The 14,180-nt window shown below is 46.4% G+C and overlaps 1 protein-coding gene across 4 annotated transcripts in view; it reads left to right on the top strand.

The window, feature by feature from the left end:
• LOC110520275 (core-binding factor subunit beta) overlaps positions 1–14,180 on the top strand; it is a 34,517-nt gene that overhangs the window by 13,069 nt on the left and 7,268 nt on the right. The window lies entirely within an intron of this gene.

Here is a 14,180-nt window from a genome sequence, read left to right as displayed (position 1 = left end):
TCAGCCTGTCTGTCTGTCTGTCTGTCTGTCTGTCTGTCTGTCTGTCTGTCTGTCTGTCTGTCTGTCTGTCTGTCTGTCTGTCTGTCTTTGTTTGTATGTATGTTTGTGAGTTCTGCGCTGGCATGGTGTCAGGTGAATGCAGGGCAGTTAGGGGCTATAACTGGGTTTTGGGGTGGGGTCAGTTAGGGGCTATAACTGGGTTTTGGGGTGGGGTCAGTTAGGGGGCTATAACTGGGTTTGAGGGGGGGGTCAGTTAGGGGACTATAACCGGGGTGTCGTGACTCGGTGGTTAGGGGTAATTTTAGGGCTTGGAGGGACAAGGGGCAGGAGAATGGGTGAGCGCACGGGGCACAACAAGTCTAATACAGCCGTCACTGTGGCAGGTGGTGTGGATGGAGGAACAGAGACTTGTCTCTGAGTGTGTGTCTGTGTCTGAGCATTTGTGGGGTAGGGTATGTGTGTGGGTGTGGGTGGGTATATGTGTGGGTGGGGTTGGGTATATGTGTGGGTATATACAGTGCCTTGCGAAAGTATTCGGCCCCCTTGAACTTTGCGACCTTTTGCCACATTTCAGGCTTCAAACATAAAGATATAAAACTGTATTTTTTTGTGAAGAATCAACAACAAGTGGGACACAATCATGAAGTGGAACGACATTTATTGGATATTTCAAACTTTTTTAACAAATCAAAAACTGAAAAATTGGGCATGCAAAATTATTCAGCCCCCTTTACTTTCAGTGCAGCAAACTCTCTCCAGAAGTTCAGTGAGGATCTCTGAATGATCCAATGTTGACCTAAATGACTAATGATGATAAATACAATCCACCTGTGTGTAATCAAGTCTCCGTATAAATGCACCTGCACTGTGATAGTCTCAGAGGTCCGTTAAAAGCGCAGAGAGCATCATGAAGAACAAGGAACACACCAGGCAGGTCCGAGATACTGTTGTGAAGAAGTTTAAAGCCGGATTTGGATACAAAAAGATTTCCCAAGCTTTAAACATCCCAAGGAGCACTGTGCAAGCGATAATATTGAAATGGAAGGAGTATCAGACCACTGCAAATCTACCAAGACCTGGCCGTCCCTCTAAACTTTCAGCTCATACAAGGAGAAGACTGATCAGAGATGCAGCCAAGAGGCCCATGATCACTCTGGATGAACTGCAGAGATCTACAGCTGAGGTGGGAGACTCTGTCCATAGGACAACAATCAGTCGTATATTGCACAAATCTGGCCTTTATGGAAGAGTGGCAAGAAGAAAGCCATTTCTTAAAGATATCCATAAAAAGTGTCGTTTAAAGTTTGCCACAAGCCACCTGGGAGACACACCAAACATGTGGAAGAAGGTGCTCTGGTCAGATGAAACCAAAATTGAACTTTTTGGCAACAATGCAAAACGTTATGTTTGGCGTAAAAGCAACACAGCTGAACACACCATCCCCACTGTCAAACATGGTGGTGGCAGCATCATGGTTTGGGCCTGCTTTTCTTCAGCAGGGACAGTGAAGATGGTTAAAATTGATGGGAAGATGGATGGAGCCAAATACAGGACCATTCTGGAAGAAAACCTGATGGAGTCTGTAAAAGACCTGAGACTGGGACGGAGATTTGTCTTCCAACAAGACAATGATCCAAAACATAAAGCAAAATCTACAATGGAATGGTTCAAAAATAAACATATCCAGGTGTTAGAATGGCCAAGTCAAAGTCCAGACCTGAATCCAATCGAGAATCTGTGGAAAGAACTGAAAACTGCTGTTCACAAATGCTCTCCATCCAACCTCACTGAGCTCGAGCTGTTTTGCAAGGAGGAATGGGAAAAAATGTCAGTCTCTCGATGTGCAAAACTGATAGAGACATACCCCAAGCGACTTACAGCTGTAATCGGAGCAAAAGGTGGCGCTAAAAAGTATTAACTTAACGGGGCTGAATAATTTTGCACGCCCAATTTTTCAGTTTTTGATTTGTTAAAAAAGTTTGAAATATCCAATAAATGTCGTTCCACTTCATGATTGTGTCCCACTTGTTGTTGATTCTTCACAAAAAAATACAGTTTTATATCTTTATGTTTGAAGCCTGAAATGTGGCAAAAGGTCGCAAAGTTCAAGGGGGTTGAATACTTTCGCAAGGCACTGTATGTGGGTGTGGGTGGGTATATGTGTGGGTGTGGGTGGGTGGGTATATGTGTGGGTGGGATTGGGTATATGTGTGGGTGTGGGTGGGTATATGTGTGGGTGTGGATGGGTATATGTGTGGGTGTGGATGGGTATATGTGTGGGTGGGATTGGGTATATGTGTGGGTGTGGGTGGGTATATGTGTGGGTGTGGTTGGGTATTGGGTATATGTGTGGGTATGGTTGGGTATATGTGTGGGTGGGGTTGGGTATATGTGTGGGTGGGCATATGTGTGGGTGGGTATATGTGTGGGTGTGGTTGGGTGGGATTGGGTATATGTGTGGGTGGGTATATGTGTGGGTGTGGTTGGATATATGTGTGGGTATGGTAGGGTATATGTGTGGGTGTGGTTGGGTATATGTGTGGGTGTGGTTGGGTATATGTGTGGGTGTGGTTGGGTATAGGTTTGGGTGTGGTTGGGTATATGTGTGAGTGGATTCTATTGCATTTTATTGCATGACATAAGTATTTGATCACCTACCAACCAGTAAGAATTCCGGGTCTCACAGACCTGTTAGTTTTTATTTAAGAAGCCCTCCTGTCCTCCACTCATTACCTGTATTAACTGCACCTGTTTGAACTCATTCATTACCTGTATAAAAAACACCTGTCCACACACTCCACAATGGCAAAGACCAGAGAGCTATGTAAGGACATCAGGGATAAAATTGTAGACCTGCACAAGGCTGGGATGGGCTACAAGACAATAGGCAAGCAACTTGGTGAGAAGGCAACAACTGTTGGCGCAATTAAGAAGTTCAAGATGGCGGTCAATCACCCTCGGTCTGTGGCTCCATGCAAGATCTCACCTCGTTGGGCATCAATGATCATGAGGAAGGTGAGGGATCAGCCCAGAACTACACGGCAGGACCTGGTCAATGACCTGAAGAGAGTTGGGAACACAGTCTCAAAGAAAACCATTAGTAACACACTACGCCGTCATGGATTAAAATCCTGCAGCGCATGCAAGGTCCCCCTGCTCAAGCCAGGCATGTCCAGGCTCGTCTAAAGTTTGCCAATGACCATCTGGATGATCCAGAGGAGGAATGGGAGAAGGTCATGTGGTCTGATGAGACAAAAATAGAGCCTTTTGGTCTAAACTCCACTCACCATGTTTGGAGGAAGAAGAAGGATGAGTACAACCCCAAGAACACCATCCCAACCGTGAAGCATGGAGGTGGAAACATCATTCTTTGGGGATGCTTTTCTGCAAAGGGGACAGGACGACTGCACCGTATTGAGGGGAGGATGGATGGGGACATGTATCGCGAGATCTTCGCCAACAACCTCCTTCCCTCAGTAAGAGCATTGAAGATGGGTCGTGGCTGGGTCTTCCAGCATGACAACGACCTGAAACACACAGCCAGGGCAACTAAGGAGTGGCTCCGTAAGAAGCATCTCAAGGTCCTGGAGTGGCCTAGACCGTCTCCAGACCTGAACCCAATAGAACATCTTTGGAGGGAGCTGAAATTCCGTATTGCCCAGCGATGGCCCCGAAACCTGAAGGACCTGGAGAAGGTCTGTATGGAGGAGTGGGACAAAATCCCTGCTGCAGTGTGTGCAAACCTGGTCAAGAACTGCCAAATATTAATATTAATACCAAATACTTATGTCATGCAATAAAATGCAAATTAATTCATTACACAATGTGATTTTCTGGATTTTTACATGCTCTCCATGCTTTGTAAGTAGGAAAACCTGCAAAATCGGTCAGTGTATCAAATACTTGTTCTCCCCACTGTATGTGTGGGTGTGGTTGGGTATATGTGTGGGTATGGTTGGGTATATTTGTGGGTGTGGTTGGGTATATGTGTGAGTGGGTATATGTGTGGGTCTGTGTGGGTATATGTGTGGGTGTGGGTGGGTATATGTGTGGGTGTGGATGGGTATATGTCTGGGTGGGTATATGTGTGGGTGGGGTTTGGTATATGTGTGGATGTGGGTGTGTATATGTGTGGGTGGGGTTGGGTATATGTGTGGGTCTGTGTGGGTATATGTGCCTGAAACAATAGGGTAAATGTTAAACTTCAGCCGCCCTCTGATTACAGAGAGCAGCGTTCTCTAGCTCAACCTGCTTTCTCTATGTATGTCTCACCTCACTTGGTCACACCTGTGCTGTCTGTTTGTTTGTGTGTGTGCGTGTGTGTGTGTGGGGGGGGGGGGATCTCAAGGATGTGTGTGTGCTCATAGATGTGGATATACTGGAAAAACAGCTCAGCACTGACTAGGATTGCAGGATTGCACACACTGCTCCCGTAAGGGAATTGTGCTGACTCAACTCCCTGGAACTTCCTGCTTCTCCATATCTAGCTGAGCAGACGGAAGGGAACAGATAAAGATACTGGAATAGAGGGATGGAGGGAGAGGTGTAGAAATAGGCTGGTGGTTGGGTAGCCAGGTTGAGAAGCAGCTGTAGATCTGTTGTTCTAGACAATGAGTGTCAGTCAGCACAGTCTAGTAGGGTCTCTCCCTCCCACACCAGGAGTCCCTAGCCGGCCCCTCTGGGTCCTCGTCTGTAGGGGGGCAGGCTGATGGCTTGGGCCTGGAGGGGCCTTACTCACAAACTCTTACACTGTACACATTCACACACCAGTTATCACAGGGGCAGAGGTAACGTCACTCACACTGTGTAGTATGGCATTTTCAGCCTATATGTATGGGTTTTCTATTCTCTAGTTACCATCGGCAGTATTAGTGTGTGGGCACTTCTACCTATTCAAGACCTTGCATCAGTGAGAGTTTAAGTTCATATAGGGGTTTGTGACTCCTGTTTTGCTCATTAATTAAGGCTGGCTGTGTGGGTGGGAGTTTACAGTATGTGGTGAGGAGGTGGTGGTGCCAGGGGGCAGGTGGCAGGGTACCAGAACTGGGCCCCAGTGTGTTTGTCACTTCCTGCCGGTTGCTGTCTGGCCCAGTGGGGGTGGCTGAGTCACCAGGGGGTCACAGAGGCAGCTGTCACAGCCCAGCAAGGGGGCAAGGTGAGGGGGAAGGGGTGAGAGGGGTGCGGGGGAGGCAGCTGGCATGGCTCCACAGACCTGGAGGCAAAAGGAGAGGAGAGGTGAAGGGAACAAGGGCATCTGTCTATGTGTGATTGTGGATCGGAACCTGAAGACTCAGAGCCCAGATGTAGCCCTGCTGCCCAGAGCACAGTATTGTGGGGTTGTGGTGGAGGCTCATGGGTGGATGGGGGTCAGAGGGTGTCGCGCCATGAGACTAGAATCAAAACAGCCATGAAACAGCATGGCGACTGCCTGGAAATACACACTTACCACAGGGGGAACCACCTCATACTTACACTGAGACACAGAGAGAGAAAGAGGGATTGGGGGAGGGATAGTCAGAGGGAGAGAGAAAGAGAGAGAGTGAGAGAGAGAGCTCAGGCCCTGAGTGGGATCTGAGTCACTCTCACACACTCATGTTCACTGTGTGAATAATACACTCACACACGTCCCAGACACTCATTGATGTAGCATTCCTTCTGCTAATATCATAATTAGTACTGTGTTATATCAGTTGGCTGTTAGTGTTCACACCTGCATTCACACACACACACACACACACACACACACACACACACACACACACACACACACACACACACACACACACACACATACACACACACACACACACACACACACACACACACATACACACACACACACACACACACACACACACACACACACACACACACACACACACACACACACACACACACACACACACACACACACACACACACACACATACACACACACACACACACACACACACACACACACAAACAGAGAGAGAGAGACAGAAGGACAGACAGACAGACAGACAGACACTCACATTCACACATATTAACACCCACGAGGTGTGTGAGGACAATGGTCCTCTGTGTGCGGGCTCTCTGCCCTCTGCCCCCTGCGGCTGGGACAGCAGCCCTACTCTCCTCCTTTCTTTTAAGCGCTCTCTGTTTTCCTTCTACCCCGAGAGCATCCAGATCTGCTGACGAGCTTTTGGCACGTGTCTAAATGAGGAGCCCTGTGCCAACGTGCCTGGCTGCATCACGCTCACTGCCAGCCACTGTGCCAAGGCTCTGCCAACACACCATAGGCACAGCCTGAAAGAGACAACTTTTCCTCCACTCTCCTCTGAGTATGCCAGCGTCCTGTTGTCATCCAACATGATTGTTATTGACAAATTTGAAACAAGGCCTCAGAAATATGGGATTTTTCATCCCTCCGTTCACACTGTCCTACTGTGTGATATTGAGTGATTGATCTCCAGTCCCTACATTCCTGCATCTGTTGATTTTCATATCAAAGGCGTTCCCTAAGAGCATGATTGTTGTGCAACTGCTTTTATAAGCACATAGTCTCACAGAGAGACTTAGGGTGGCTGGGATGGGATGGGATGGCTCAGCCTCAGGCCAGTTGTGATTGGGCTGTAGAGGGGAGGGAGGGACGGAGTGGCCCAGTGGAGTGGAGCTGACCTGGGATGGGGTCAGGGTCTCCCAGGGCTGGTCAGGGCTGGGACACCACACTGACCACAGAGCAGTATACAGTCCCACTCATTGTGTGCTTTTCTAATATGATATACTGTTGCTTAGACCACAGCAGAATGTTGATCAAATCCAAACTTAACTTTGGGACTTTACGCTAGTATCCTGTGTCCTCCCTCCCTGTGGCTCCATCTATGGCATTTATTGGTCGCATACACAGTTTAGCAGATGTTATAGCGGGTGCAGTGAAATGCTTATGTTACCTAGCTCCTAACAATGCAGTAAAATGTCAAGCAAGTACACAAATAATAATAATAATACTTTTTTGAACAGTCTAACTAAAATGCAATTCCTGGTCTTACATACTGTATAATCTTTTGTGTTTTAGAGGTCAGGGATGCTCCCTTCCACCCAGTGTTTTAGAGGTCAGGGATGCTCCCTTCCACCCAGTGTTTTAGAGGTCAGGGATGCTCCCTTCCACCCAGTGTTTTAGAGGTCAGGGATGCTCCCTTCCACCCAGTGTTTTAGAGGTCAGGGATGCTCCCTTCCACCCAGTGTTTTAGAGGTCAGGGATGCTCCCTTCCACCCAGTGTTTTAGAGGTCAGGGATGCTCCCTTCCACCCAGTGGTTTAGAGGTCAGGGATGCTCCCTTCCACCCAGTGGTTTAGAGGTCAGGGATGCTCCCTTCCACCCAGTGGTTTAGAGGTCAGGGATGCTCCCTTCCACCCAGTGGTTTAGAGGTCAGGGATGCTCCCTTCCACCCAGTGGTTTAGAGGTCAGGGATGCTCCCTTCCACCCAGTGGTTTAGAGGTCAGGGATGCTCCCTTCCACCCAGTGGTTTAGAGGTCAGGGATGCTCCCTTCCACCCAGTGTTTTAGAGGTCAGGGATGCTCCCTTACACCCAGTGTTTTCGGCCATCTTTATGGAGGTACTTGGTCCACAGTTGGGTCTGTCTCACAAATCATGGCTGTGGTGGTTTCATCTCATTTCCTGTGTGGATGTGTGAACAGTGGACCTCTCAGGCCAGAGCCTGTGGGCCCAACCAGTGGTTGTGTGTTTGTATTCCCATCTTTGTCCTCATGTCATGGTTTAGGACTCTTGGAGAAGGTGTTTAGTGTGTCTGGGTTAGCTGGGTTCCATCAGACCCCATAGTCGCATCACTGGATCCAGATCAGCACACTCAATCACTGCCCTGTTTAGACATGGGTGTTTCATCATGGGTGTTTGCCACTTTTATTCACAATGTACCTCTGTGGTATGTTACGTGTGTGTGTGTGTGTGTGTGTGTGTGTGTGTGTGTGTGTGTGTGTGTGTGTGTGTGTGTGTGTGTGTGTGTGTGTGTGTGTGTGTTTGTGTGTGTGTGTGTGTGTGTGGGTGGGTGTGCGTGTGCGTGTGTTTGCATGCTTGTGTGTATGCGTGTGTCAGTCACGGGGGTGTGGGGGATGTGGGGGTTGACATCTATTTCTGCAGAGGAAGTTTGTGGTTAGACCGGTTCTGTGCTCCCGTTCACATTTTTCCTCTCCATGTAGCCGTGCTTTTTAAAAGCCATGCAGTTTCTTACAGATGTGGAAGTCATTTCAGCAGTGCTTGTGTAACGACTGGAGGAGTTTTTGTTCTGCATTGAGACGCTGCTGGGTCTGGGCTCCCCCTCCTCGCCCCAGGGCAGCATGAGAAGGTCTAGGCTTGGCCTTCTCGTAAATAAAGCCCCTGTTCCAGGCTGTAAGGAAATAGCCTCTTAAGAAATGCAACAATGTGGGACTGGCCATGTATATGACAGAAAACCAACAGAATCCACAACTAACACTGCACGTGTTTGTTTTTTCATTTTCAAATGTATTCATGATCATTTGTTTCCTAGATAAAAAAAATACTGCATTCCCCAGCTGTAAAGCTGGCGCTGTGTTGCCCTCAATGTTTGTCTGACAGTGTCTACACTTTGGGCAAAGGTATATATTTATTGTCCGTCTGATTAAATCAGCATGAGAACATTCCAGAGTTGCAGGCATTCCTTTTTTTCTTTGATAGGTTCTTCTGTCCTGCACCTGATAAGAAGGTACTTCTGGAAGTTTCTCCCATCTCCACAGAGGAACCCTGGAGCTCTGTCAGAGTGACCATCGAGTTCTTGGTCATCTCCCTGTCCAAAGCCCTTCTCCCCCGATTGCTTATGAAACATGATGCCTCTGAGCGCAATTTCGAGTCTCATAGCAAATGGTCTAAATACTTATGTAAATAAGGTATTTCTGTTAGTGTTTTTAAATGTCTGAAAGTCTGTTTTCACTTTGTCATTATGGGGTATTGTATGTAGATTGATGAGGGAAAAAAATATTTCATCCATTTTAGAATAAGGCTGTAACGTAACAAAATGTGTAAAAAGTCAAGGGGTCTGAATACTTTCTGAATGCACTGTACATACACACACACAGTCTTGTACAACCATAAACCTATCCCTAACCTGTACCCTAACCCTAACCTTAACCTTAAAACTAACCCTAGCTCCTAAACCTAATTCTAACCCTAAACGCTAATTCTGACCTTAACCCTAAACCCCCTATAAATAGAATTTGACCTTGTGGGGACTAACAAAATGTCCCCAGGACTTCTGGTCCCCACAAGTGTAGTTAAACATGTCCACACACACGCACACACACATCCTTAATGTCTCTGAGATAGATACTGCAGATGAGGGTAACTCCCCACTCTCCAGGGTGAGTGTAATAGGATGAATTGATAATTGATCACTTCCACATTGCCTGAGGATATGACATCTGCCTCGAGTCTGTCTCCTGTGCTCTGCTCTGTAGGGAACTGCCTCGTGGGAAACAGGATGTCACACTGGGTGGCACATGTCTGTCTTCTACTTCCTGCTCTTTATACTGTGGGTGTGGTTGATTGGTGGAGGACATATAGGCCTATACAGTATCTAGCCTTAACAGAGTCATGGCGTCTTAAGTGTAAAAGTGCATTGTTACATTCTCTAGTATGAAGGCCCCGTTATGACTACTCTGGTATGCTTTGGTTAGTCAGCCCCACCACTCTCTCTCATCTCAGACATACTGCCTTGAGTGTGACTTAATGTATCTCATTAAGTCTGCATATCTACCATGTCTCTCACTACTCCTCTGTGTATACATACGTACAAGGACCCAGGGGCCAACATGTTCAGACCTCTCTGCCTCAGCTTTGTCTTATTCTCTGTGTGTCTCAGCTTGTTACTCATATATGCCTTTGTGTCGAAAATCTACCCATGTTATTTGTTCATGAGCACATTCATTTGTGCTTCTTGTTTGTAGTGGTCTTGTGTAACTATATCATTACAGAGTCTGGGTCGTCTTGACTATAAATACATACTGTACATAACGTCCTGACTATAAACACATACTGTACATAACGTCCTCACTATAAACACATACTGTACATAACGTCCTCACTATAAACACATACTGTACATAACGTCCTCACTATAAACACATACTGTACATAACGTCCTCACTATAAACACATACTGTACATAACGTCCTCACTATAAACACATACTGTACATAACGTCCTCACTATAAACACATACTGTACATAACGTCCTCACTATAAACACATACTGTACATAACGTCCTGACTATAAACACATACTGTACATAACGTCCTCACTATAAACACATACTGTACACAACGTCCTCACTATAAACACATACTGTACATAACGTCCTCACTATAAACACATACTGTACATAACGTCCTCACTATAAACACATACTGTACATAACGTCCTCACTATAAACACATACTGTACATAACGTCCTCACTATAAACACATACTGTACATAACGTCCTCACTATAAACACATACTGTACATAACGTCCTCACTATAAACACATACTGTACATAACGTCCTCACTATAAACACATACTGTACATAACGTCCTCACTATAAACACATACTGTACATAACGTCCTCACTATAAACACATACTGTACATAATGTCCTGAGCCAAGGGAAAATACACCTGTGAGCTGCACTGGACGGGAATATATGGAACACTTATTCAAAGCATTTTATTCACTTCACTGCACTTATTCAAAGCATTTTTCAAAGACAGAGACTGAGAGGAGCAGATGCATCTAAATGAGCGCCTGGTCCCCGAGGGCATTTATGAGCAAATAGTGTCTCAAAGAGAAGATCAGGATTGTTTTGGCTGTAGGAATCAAAAGCTTCCCCTGAATTGAATCCCAGTATTAACCCCCACCCTCTCTCTCTCGCCCTCTTTCTTTCAGGAACTCAAACACACACACCCACACATACACACACACACACTCACACAAACATACACACACTCCCCCACCCATCTTCACAAACACACTGATTCTCTGTGTGTTATCCCTTAAACCAGTCCCACCCTCTCTCTGAGCAGGCAGCAGGCAGCAAGCAGCCTTCCACCAAACTTGTTGCGCCACACTGCCTGTGTCTATCTTACTCTGTATTGTAACTATTGTTATTTATCTTTCCTGTGACTCCATCCTTCCCCTTTAAGTCTATGGGCATTATGTCTATGATAAGAAGGTACTGTAGATTAACTATAACAATACCAAACCAATAAACCCCTGGACCCCCCCCCCCCCTCTGTGTTTCACTCCCTGCAGTCAAACTCAATTATCTCTCCAGGACACCAGTGACCACTCAACAGGCCATAAACCACTGCAACACCACCTCCCCTCAACCAGACTCAATCTGTCCCACTCCTCACTCTCCTTTCTCTAAGTTGCATGGTCTGGCTCCACATAAAACCCAAAAGGGTTAGTGTGAGACAGTAGGTCAGGGTTCGAGAGTTCCGTTCATACACATCAAATTACATATACATATAACCGATTTTCTCTGATATCACTAAACCTTCCTGTTAAACACAGTGCCCTGTTAGTTGTGGGTTGAGCTTCTCTGGTGTATAGAGAATATATGTCTGTATGTCTACAGTATATATATCACCTCAAATTAACCTGGGGGAAAGAGGGGTAGGATTTGAGTATAGCTGCTTTTCTCATGTCTGCATTGTTGGGATCCCCCCAATAAAAACTGTGTGTTTAGCCTGATGGAGTTCTGAATGTTCCTTCTGGAAGGACCAGAGAAAGACTGTTTAAATGTGTTATTGATGGCTAAAAGGCCTGTGTTGGTTGGGGGAAGCTCTGTTTAAGTTGGCCGGTGGGGGACAAAAAGGTGGAGAGGTCCAAAATGATAAACATATATGTAAACAGATATTCATCTGTTTATTTTAAACTCACTGCCCCATGGTATATGGATTCTCAGAACCACTTATGGTGCACATTTAAGTCCTTGCATTTCATCTCATGCATAACCATGTGCCTGTGCTGTGGTGCAGATTTCACATTAGTTCACATTAATGCATGTAGCCTATATGCCTTTGTCAAACACTGTGTTATAGTGTGGTGAAGTTTAGTGTAGTGTAGTTCAGTGTAGTTAGTATAGTGTAGTTTAGTGTAGTTTAGTGTAGTGCGTATTAGGTGCAGCTTGTGTACTAGATCTATTCAGTTGATAGTGAAAAGATGGAATATTTGCTTTGATTAATTTTAACCTGTGTAAATCGATTGATTCAGTGCTTTCAGAGGCAGTTGGAATGGGCTTAGTTTTCTCTTTATCCCTGGTGTAAAGTGGAAATGTGAATACTTCTTGCAATGGAACCCTAGTAAAGAACCTGAGGTGTGGGGTGTGGAGCTGAGAGAGAGATGAGGAAGGAGAGTTAGTTGCCAGGGAGGAAGAAGTATTGTTTGGTTGGAGAGTCGGGATAGATGTCAGAGTGGTGTGACGACAGAGCGTCGGGATAGATGTCAGAGTGGTGTGATGACAGAGAGTCGGGATAGATGTCAGAGTGGTGTGATGACAGAGAGTCGGGATAGATGTCAAAGTGGTGTGACAACAGAGAGTCGGGATAGATGTCAGAGTGGTGTGACGATAGAAAGTCGGGATAGATGTCAGAGTGGTGTGACGACAGAGAGTCGGGATAGATGTCAGAGTGGTGTGATGACAGGGAGTCGGGATAGATGTCAGAGTGGAGTGATGACAGAGAGTCGGGATAGATGTCAGAGTGGTGTGACGACAGAGAGTCGGGATAGATGTCAGAGTGGTGTGATGACAGAGAGTCGGGATAGATGTCAGAGTGGTGTGATGATGACAGGGAGTCGGGATAGATGTCAGATTGGTGTGATGACAGAGAGTCGGGATAGATGTCAGAGTGGTGTGATGATGACAGGGAGTCGGGATAGATGTCAGAGTGGTGTGATGACAGAGAGTCGGGATAGATGTCAAAGTGGTGTGACGACAAAGAGTCGGGATAGATGTCAGATTGGTGTGATGACAGAGAGTTGGGATAGATGTCAGAGTGGTGTGACGACAGAGAGTCGGGATAGATGTCAGATTGGTGTGATGATGACAGGGAGTCGGGATAGATGTCAATGTGGTGTGACGACAGAGAGTCGGGATAGATGTCAGAGTGGTGTGATGATGACAGGGAGTCGGGATAGATGTCAGAGTGGTGTGGTGACAGAGAGTCGGGATAGATGTCAGAGTGGTGTGATGATGACAGGGAGTCGGGATAGATGTCAGAGTGGTGTGATGACAGAGAGTCGGGATAGATGTCAGAGTGGTGTGATGACAGAGAGTCGGGATAGATGTCAGAGTGGTGTTCAGAGAGTTGACAGAGAGTTGGAAGAATGAAAGGGGAGAGAGGATATGGTTCTAGGTGCTGACTCACCTTACAACTGGGAACTGGGCTGTTCTGTGAAATCAATAAGTTGTTCATTGTGCAGACAGTATTTGGCCTCTCAGACAGTATGTTTGTAAGTGTGTGTGTTTATGGCTAGGATTGGTGTTTGGGTTTCAGAGTGATTAGGTTTACGTGTGTGTATGTGTCTGAAAAAGGGTATGCGTGTTTATAGCCAAAGCCCCGTCCCCTGTCTCTTCCTCCTTCCCTATACTCCCAGCTACAGAAATAAACATCACCCACAGATTGACAGACTGCACGCTTTTGTCTGGAACTGAATTCCAAAGCCTCAGGGATGTGCTATTTCTATGGCCCTGAGCCAAACAAACAACCATATACTCTACCCCTTTCTCTGTCTCATACTGCGATGGAGTCCTGTACATGCTCTCTCCCCTCTCTCTCTCTCTCTCTCTCTCTCTCTCTCTCTCTCTCGCTCTGTTTCTCTGTCTCTCTCACTCACTCACTCTCTCTCTCTCCCCTCTCTCTCTCTCTCTCTGTCTCTCTGTCTCTCTCTCACTCACTCACTCACTCGCTCTCTCTCTCTCTCTCTCTCTCTCTCTCTCTCTCTGTCTCTCTGTCTCTCTCTCTCATTCACTCTCTCTCTCTCTCTCTCTCTCTCTCTCTCTCTCTCTCTCTCTCTCTCTCTCTCTCTGTGTGTCTCACACAGCCATGGAGTCCTGTACATGCTCTCTCCCCCTCTCTCTTGCTGTCTCTCTCTCTCTTTCTCTCTCTCTTTCTCTCATGTC

Source organism: Oncorhynchus mykiss, chromosome 1 (assembly GCF_057628025.1).
Source record: "Oncorhynchus mykiss isolate SJ-2025 chromosome 1, ASM5762802v1, whole genome shotgun sequence".
NCBI classification, from domain to species: Eukaryota; Metazoa; Chordata; class Actinopteri; order Salmoniformes; family Salmonidae; genus Oncorhynchus; species Oncorhynchus mykiss.
This window is presented reverse-complemented; position numbering and strand designations above follow the sequence as displayed.